The following is a 9,558-nucleotide window of genomic DNA, read 5'->3' as shown; positions in this document are numbered from 1 at the left end:
CTTCCTCAAAATGCTTAATGATGCTTTCACCTGTGATTCAGATAATGCTGCAGACACAATAACTGGTAAGGTCTTATCTTCACCCAAAATGCATACCTGAGGTGGGTTGGCAGTGCTTTTAATTCTAGCTTGGGTTTTTCTTCAATGGAGGGCTTGGGTGGAGGACCCAACACCCTATTCAAAGGTTCACAGTGTTCTATTGATGTGCCCACAATAGCCACATCCAAAAATTGTACCATTTCATGTGCCTCATCATCCCCATAGATATCATCTCCCACTAGTACTCGCTTCAATGGGTCCTTGGATGCAATATATTGGGCTTCTACTTCAATATCTATCACCGTTATCGCAGACAGCTCTTCATATATAGTAGGGAGCTTTAATACCTTGTAAACATCAAACACCTCTACTTTGTCATGTGCCCGCATAGTGAGTTGCCCAGCTGCTACATCTATCATATCACGCCCTGTAGCCAAGAAAGGTCTTCCCAAGATGAATGGGACCTTCGGATTTGGCTCAAAATTTAACACTACAAATTCTACTGGAATATCAACAATCCCACTTGCACTAAGACATCCTCTACAACACCCTCTAGCCTAGCTACAGATCTATTAACCAACTGCAAGATGATGGTAGTAGGTTTAGGACTACCTAACCCCAGCTTTTTATACAATGACGTTGGCATCAAATTTATACTAGCTCCTAGATCACACAATCCTTGTGCATGAATGCTCTGCCCTATAGTGATCTGAACCGTAAAACTACTCGGATCTTTCAGTTTGGTGGAGAAATTATTTTGGATTCAGGAACTGCACTCTTCAGTAAGTGATACAGTCTTATACTCAGTCAGTCTCCCCTTGTTTGCCACGATTTCCTTCACATATTTAGCATACCTGGGTATACCCTACAAAACATCTACCAATGGAAAATTAATATGAACTTGCTTCAAAAGAGAGAGAAATTTACCAAAGAATTCATCCTCCTTCTGTTTCTTGAACTTCTGAGGGAATGGAGCAGGTGGTTTCACTATTGGTTGCACTTTTTCTTCTTGTGCAACAACCTCACTCTCTTTAGGTTCACTCTCCTTGCTCACAGATTCAGTATTTCTTTTCTTTGGAGCCAACTCCTCCAACTGCAAACCACTGCGAGTACCTACCACATTTACCTGCTTGGGATTTGGATCAGTATTTCCCTATAAACCTCCTTGCGGTCGTGAGTTCTGGGCACTAGCAAACTGCCCAAATTATTTCTCCAGATTTTGTGTAGCTAGCTAATTATTTCTCACATCAACAGCTAACTGAGCTTGATAGGCCATGATCTTCTTCAACATCTCTTCTATGCTCATGTTATTCGACTGCTTATTTGGCTGCTCCCATTGGGCCTGTGATTGATACCCATGTGCATTTCCCTGGGGTCTATATTGATTTTTTCCTTGGGCCTAATTCTAATTACCTCCCTAGGAAAAATTTGGATGGTTATGCCAACTAGGATTGTAAGAGTTTCCATAGTTCTTCTTGTCTCCTCCTCGTTGTGCATTCCCTACAAAATTCACAGAATCTGGGTTTACACCACATACCTATGCACTATGATCACCTCCTCTATCAATTTCATACCAAGTTGGTGATTGTTGGCCTACATTCACCTGAGTCGGCTGTTATCCCAATGATAGATTGTTGAAGTCAGTGTTCATCATGTTCTGCATCGCAGCAATCTGTGCAGTTAAAGCAGTCACTGCATCTACTTCCAGCATGCCTGCAGTTTTCTGTATCACTGGTTTCGCTCATCCTTCGTTCCATTCGGGGTTACCCTGTGAGATGATGTTCAGCAAGGTGAACAATTCAGCATAAGTCTTCTCCAAAGTCTGTCCACCTGCAGCTGAACCAAGTAAAATCTTGGTGTTAGGCTCCAATACTTCAATAAAGGTATGGACCAACACCTCGTTAGCCTGATGATGATGTGGACAGCTCATCAACATCAATTAAACTTGTCCCAAGCTTGGTACAAGTTCTCTCCTCCTTTCTGTCGAAAACTAAAAATGTCATTCCTCAACTTAGTTGTTTTCCCAGATGGGAAAAATCTGATAAAGAACTTCTGTGCAAGATCATCCCAGGAGGTAATGGAGTTAGAGGGCTCAAAATTCAACCATCTTTTTTCTTCCCCAAGCAGAGAAAAAGGAATAAAGTGAGCATCACGTAATCCACATTCACTCCACTGGAGTGTAAGTATCACTAATCTAGAGGAAATTCTGTATATGTATTGTTGGATCCTCATGTGACAGACCAGTGAACTGCCCATTAGTGTGCAATAGTTGCACCATACTTTGCTTCAATTCAAACCTTCTACCAGCTTCAGGTTTCTGAATGCATGAAGTCACATCGGTGGTACGCGGGATTGCCACGTCTCTTACTTTTATCTGAGCCATTAGTGAAAGTTCTTCTTGCTCAACTCTTGTTGTTGGAGATGATGGTTCACTAGCAATAAGAGTGACTGGGTAAGTGAGTCATCTTTGCCTTCTCTGGTAGTGAACGAATCTTTCTGGTTCAGCTAGAGGCTCTACCAAGTCCTGATCGTCTTCCAGTTTGGAAATTCAACACAACATGCAAAATGAATTTCTAAGATCAAGTTGTCAACACTTGCCTTTTAACTTCAGAAATCAGAAAAATCAAATAATTCCTAATTCTAAAGTCCCCGGCAGCGGCACCAAAAACTTATTGCGCCCAAATCGCACACGCCAGTGTACTTAGTCGTACAAGTATTCAAGTGGCACTTATAAAGAGTCGGGTATCGTACCCACATGGACTCACGATTAGATTAACTTGATTGTTCCAACACTTTCCGCTTAACACAAGTGTTATCAAGATTTCAAGAGTGATTTATTTTATAATTTAAAAGTTAACCAAAGTTAAACAAGCGCGATTCAAATTCAAGGATTTCAAACAATGATTGAGTTAGTCTAGGGCTGCATCTTTTATCAGAATTCATGCAATTTATCTTATTTAAATAGATGTTTATCAACTATTGAATCAATGATCACAGGGTTACATATATGATTATGGTCTCCCAACCTCTAATTGCCTACTATAAATGACAACCTAACTACATCATTGACCGGGGATAGGTTGGACCAAGTACCGAGCAATACGATTTCTTCCTGTATAATGACCAAGCATGGTTTCTAAGTATATCCCTATCCTAGATACAAACTAACCCTAATTATTAAGAGAAAATCATGCTCCTTATGCCCCACGTTCTATCCTCTTATTCTTCTCCCGAGTTCAATTCGGACAATGCATTTATTTCAATGGTGATCAGGCACGAAATATGAAAAACAAGAACATAAGAGAGATTTATCTGATAGTTAAATGCAATCCATAAAAACTTAATCAATTACAATCATCATGTAGCCACAACCCATTTTAGTGTTCGTTTCTCCATTTAAGCTCACCTACACAACTAATCATGTTGGTTAGCATATATACCATCAAAAGACTCAACATGACTATAAGTCAACACAAATTGATTCCAAACTTGGCTTAAATGCGAGAATTATTAGGTTTCTAGGCATATAAATACGCCTAAGATCAACAAGATACACGACATCCTAACAAAAACTTAAAAGTAAATGGGAATCCTCTAGAAGTAAGGAGGCTCACAAAAGCAACTTTGGAACTATAAGTGGTATCAACGGTGCGCATGTTGATGACCCTGAACTCATTTATCTGCATCATGAAAAATGCAGGCCAAAAGACGTCAGTACATGGAATGTACGAGCATGAAAGGGGAATTCTAAACAACAAACATAAGCTTGAACTGATAAAAAGAAACTCAAGGATACTCAAAGATACTCGACTCAGTTCAAGAATACTCAACTCATTATAAAGCAACAAAAAAAGATGTAGTATAAAGAAGTCTTTTAAAACAGTAAATGACAACTCAAAGTATTTAAAAATACAATAATACTCTTTACTCTTATTTGGAAGATTCTTTAATCGACAACCATCACTATGAGCTATGTGACGATACAGTATCTCGCCCACGCTGCTAGAACTATCCAATACCTTGCCGGTGTATAAGACATTCTCAACTAAGTGGATCCACTAAGATTTGCTTAAAAGCAATAAGGAATCATCTAAAAAGTATGACCCTTTACCCATGTTGGCATACAAGGTTTATGAGGACTTTGAGTTGTCTGAACTCATCCCCATATCGGTGTTCAATACTACTCCCAATAATATAACTCATGCTCATCTATTTAAAAAAATTATTCATCCTCAAACTTTGAGATTATTACTCAAAAGGTTCTCTTAAAAGAGATAGTGCTCAAAACTCCTCATGAACTTATTTGGAAAAATCAAGGTTTCCTCTCATTTTAAATGTAAATGTATTTACTCTTGGGAATAGGGAAAAAGGCCTGAAATATATCCGAACTTTGACCGAAATTGTTGTAACAATACCAAACTTTGGAATGAACTTTTTACCCCCTGCACTATTTAATAGTGTATTTTAAAGGTATATATGTGCCCATATGGACATCATAAATATTGCATCATAATAAATAGTAATGTGTCCATGTGGGCACATATATACCTTTAAAATACATTATTAAATATTGTAGGGGGTAAAAGGTCCTCCATAAAGTTTGATATGGTAACAACAATTTCGGCCAAAGTTGAAGTATTTTTCAGACCTTTTTTCCCTTGGGAATACCAAGTTCCCATATATTCATTTTGAAAAATGAAACTCAACTCACCTCATCCTCAAACTCAAGTACTCAAGTCTTAAAACAAGTTTTAAAAGTTTGCAAAAGACTTCTAGAAATGGCTCAAAGGACTTCCTCAAACTTTCTCTTAACTCTATCTTGAATTTGAATTATGAATTCAAGAGTTATGACTTGGATACCCATGATCTTTCAAGTATTAATAAAGATTTGAAGTATGTGTTGATGAGTCCAAGATTTGGACTCATTTAGGGCTCTATTTATATAGAATTAGTGTAATCAAATGCTCAAGTTATGCCAATAATTGATGTAAAACCCTTGATTTTCAGATATATGGGTTGAGGAACAAAGCTAGGACAGAAATGGTCAACAAGGACAACACAAGCTGAATAAGAGAAGAGGAAAAACAAGCCTGATGATCACCAATATCACTCGGCGAATCGCCAAGTCACTCCTCTATCGCCTAAATTTACAGAACTCTGAGATTGGATTAGGAATAACTTAGGTGAGCAGCATTTCCATTCGGCGTATCGCCGATCACATCGGTGGCGGATGACCTTGTCGCCAAAGGTACTGATGGAGATCCAGAGAAGTGCTAATGTGTGAGTTAAAAGGCAAAAAGGCACATTGCGGAATCAAATGGAGATCCCAAACCGGCTCACCTAAAATTACAGTGGTTGGACTAAGAAGATGTGAAGAATGAAGGCGAGATGAAGACCGATCGGTGAGTCGCCGAACGGTTGGCGAAGCCCGACTTTCCTCGTCGATTGGTCCCAAAAAGCCACACATCAGACTTGTATAAATTAATTTGTGCAAGAGAGAGAAAGCATTTAGATAACGTGAGAACAAAAGATAGAGAGAAAAAACACTACCACTGTTGATTTGAAGTGATTTTTAGCAAGGTTTTTCATTTGTGTTTTGTAATAGAGAAGATTTTAGTTAATTTTAACTTTCGAATTTCATTTACTCAGCTATGGAGAACGTGGAATATATTGAATTTCATCTTTTTACTATGATTGGCTAAAACCCTAATGTAACGACCCGAAAAACTAGTAGGTGGAACTAGAGCCTAACGAGTGTGTAATTGAGTTTAATATGGGGTGTGAGGTTGTAAAAAGAGTTCTCGAGCTTTGGTTGAGGGGCTTAGGGGTTAAACGTCAAGGTACGACCCCCCAAGGACTAACCAAGGGTCCTTGAGGAGGACCCTAAAGTCTAACCTCCAAAGCTGCCTAAAACCAAAAAGTTGTCAAAACTGTGGTGACCTACGGATGGCACCTACTGGGCGTAGCTCCATCCACGCGTCGTAGGTCATGGGACGTAGGTCAAGATCCCATTTTAGGAGCTACAGACCTGACCTACGACTCAACAGCACGACCCATAGGTCCACTCATGATCCGTGAGTGGAGGGCGTGAGTTTTAACCTGCAAAAGTTATCTAGGTTCGGCCAAGGCATAGACATTTTAGGTAATTCAATTTTAATTAGTTTTAAGTATGGGTTATTTAATATAGTATCTATACATATATATAAAGTATTTTAAGTCATTAAAACAGCCTAATTAATTCATTATAACCCAAGACCCCAAATCAAATCCCAACTACTCTCCCACCAAAATCTTCTCTCTAGAAACCTCCATTGAAGAACAAGTTCAAGGTCAAGTCTAGTGGTCAAGGAGAAGCCTTTTCTCTTCAAATTCATGAGTAAATCTACATGAAGTATGGAAGTTTTCATCCTTGGGTAACTATCACCAAAGGAGTCCCTTCAAAAGCTTTTTTCTCAAATCTATAAATCTCCAAATAGCTAGGGTTTCAACTCAACCCCATGGATTCCTTTCAAAGTTGCTTTTAAAGGTTGAATTATGTTTGTTTATGAATGTATTACAGATTTTATATGACTTGAATTCCTCAAGAATCCATGAGTTCTCCAATCCTAGCTATGGTTCTTCTTTACATTATGAATGTTGTTGCAAGTTGGTCCAAATTGATTGGGTGTGAGTAGATTATGATGTGATTTTATGATTTTGATATGATTCTACATGTATACTTGACTAACCTAAGATTCTAGGGTGAAATTGATGTGGCCTAGGGTTATTTCAAGAAAGAGGCAAATTGAGGGTTTAGATGTGACCTTTTAGGATTGAAAAACTTCTTGATGAATTTCCTTAGATTAGATCACCTAGACATGAATTGCTTATAACTAAAGCTTGTAGACATGAACTGACTTGATTAGGGCTTACATGATGAATCATGGTTGAAGTACTATTGAGATTTAGTTTACTTGATGTTATGTGTCTATAATTGAGTAAGAATGAAGCATGTGGTTAGTTTACCTTGAGAGTTAGGTTTATATGATGACCATGTGAGGTGTTGCTTGAGAGTAATGCTCATAATATGAAGATGACTCCTAGGGATTTAATGGTAAAAGATAATATGAATAAGTTAAGGATGTTAAACCTTAAAGAAGGAAGCTATTATGTATGTTGAATTGTATATGGAATTATTGTGAAAGAACTTCATCCACATGATCTATAATATGAGTGTATGATTGTATACATGGAATGAATAATGTAATTGAGTTATGACTATATCTATGTCTCATGTGGTGAATGCTAGATGTGTTGAGTTAACATGATCCTAGCATGCAAGATATGAGGGGTATGCATGATTATGATGTTATGTGCATGTTTTATGAACACTTAAAAAGTGAAGTGTGTATGATGATTATGTTGTTGTTGTGTCATTGAAAGTACAATTACACACACACATACCCCTCATGCATGAACATGACTATGATGTGACTAAGGTGTTGTTGAAAGGCTAATTCTCGTATGCACCCTCACACATGACTATGCATGAAGTATGTATGTTTATGACAAGTTTGTTGAGTTGATTGAAAGGCTATTCTCATGAACACACTATGAATATGATATGAAAGGTTTACTCACATATTAATGATTCTAAGGTTGAAAGGACATTCTCACCTAATGAATCTATGAGCTATTATGATACTATGTTGGTTTGAGTACCTAGTGCATTCTTTCATGAACATGAACTTAAGTAAAGAATTAATATGACTTTTAAAGGGAATTATTCTTAGCACGGAATGGATATGAAAAATGAAATGGAAGCTTTTACGTTAGAAAGTCTGGCTTCCTAATGTAAGTGATCTCATGAGATGGAAACCTTTTACGCTAGTAGTCCGAGTTTCTAGTAGCAATCTCCATATCCTATAACTATGTGCCTGCAAAGGTCTTTAGCTAGTGGATCTACCAAAAAGCTAAATATGTTAGTTCTACCTTAGGCAAGTAGGACACCTCTTTTTGGTATGGGGGGTAAGACACCGGATTCCATGTAGCTCAACATGGTCTATGTCGGTTAAGGCTATATTTCCCTATATGATGAGAATATGAATTACGATAAGAACATGAGTTATGTAGTATGGTTCCTCAAGATGTTGTACTTAGTATGAGTGGGGGTATGGGACTTCATTCATGCATTGCACAAGTAGACTTTGAGAGTGGGAATGGTATGCCTCTTTTATGATATGATGATTATGAGTTAAATGTATTCTTTTTATGAATTATGAACATGAACTATACTTATGACTTCTTAATGAGCTTTACTTAGTGTGAGTGGGGGTATGGGACTTCACTTATACATTGCACAGGTAGACTTTTATGGGGATATGGTGTGGTTTCCTTATGATATGAAGATATATGAATTTAAGTATGCATGATATGTATTATTGCTATTAGTGTTGGCTATGAATACGGTTAAGGTATGCTATGCATGATTATGGTGGCCTAAAAGTAAGACTTAGAGTTGCTTATGTGATAGTTCTATTATGATGATATGATCTTGGTATGTAATTATGCATGTGAACTATGTCTTGTGAAGAGTGGAGTATGCATTATGTTGTGTTGGAGACTATGCTTGTGATTATGATGATATCTTTTATGTTATGATGAATTGTGCATGGTTTGTCTTATGAGCAACATTCTCCAACTATTTCAAAGATGATATTCAAAAGTGGCATATATCATGTATTCAAATAAAATGTCCCTTTTATGCATGTTTTAAGGATTTTTGTGCATGGCTTCCATACTTGGTACATTTTTGTGCTAACCCATATATCTACATTTTCTAAAAGTGTAGGGTTTGGTGATATCGGATTCTACCCTCGTGGCTAGGACTATAGTAGATCAAGAAGAAGAAGATTGGTGAGTCCTCATAGTATTTGAGGGCTTGACCATATGTCCTTTATGTTTTAGACTTATGTAAGGGCTACGGCCCTAAGATTGTATTCAAGAGTTTTAATTCAAATGTTATAGATGGTTTGAGACATAGTGTCATAGACTCTCTCTTATTATATGAAAGACTTCAATTGTAAATAAAAGTTTTAATTTTCCACATATTTTCATATGTTCTTATGTCATGATATGCTAAGGGCTTGTATGAGACCCCTTCGGGGTCAAGTATGCACTGTTACATCTATGGGTACCTTTGGGTCGTGATAAACTATGTATTAGAGCATAAGGTTTGGTATGGTTTTAGGATGTCTCAAACCATATCTAGTAGAGTCTTGTTCAAAAATGTGAAACGCACCACAATTTATGAATAGGAGTCTATCAGATATTAGGAAAACTTCACTTTTTTCATTCTCTAAGTCGTGCCCTAGAGCTTAGGTTTATTAGGTCTTGCTCCTAATGTGTGCCCTATGGTTTTCAGGATATGACTACTTCAAGGGCTTACGTTGAAAGGAATGAGGAAGACAATGTGGAGCAAGCGATTCCTCTCCAAGCTCCTCTCCAAGATCCAATTGTCCCTATAGTGGAATATGTGTC

General features: G+C 37.5%; 1 non-coding gene across 1 annotated transcript; it reads left to right on the top strand.

The window, feature by feature from the left end:
- The first annotated feature begins 1,946 nt into the window (after positions 1 to 1,946).
- On the top strand, positions 1,947 to 2,052 carry LOC125846167 (small nucleolar RNA R71). The gene has a single exon (XR_007444326.1). It is a non-coding gene; the product is annotated as a small nucleolar RNA R71 (small nucleolar RNA).
- Positions 2,053 to 9,558: the final 7,506 nt, after the last annotated feature.

Source organism: Solanum stenotomum, chromosome 11 (assembly GCF_019186545.1).
Source record: "Solanum stenotomum isolate F172 chromosome 11, ASM1918654v1, whole genome shotgun sequence".
NCBI lineage: Eukaryota > Viridiplantae > Streptophyta > Magnoliopsida > Solanales > Solanaceae > Solanum > Solanum stenotomum.
This window is presented reverse-complemented; position numbering and strand designations above follow the sequence as displayed.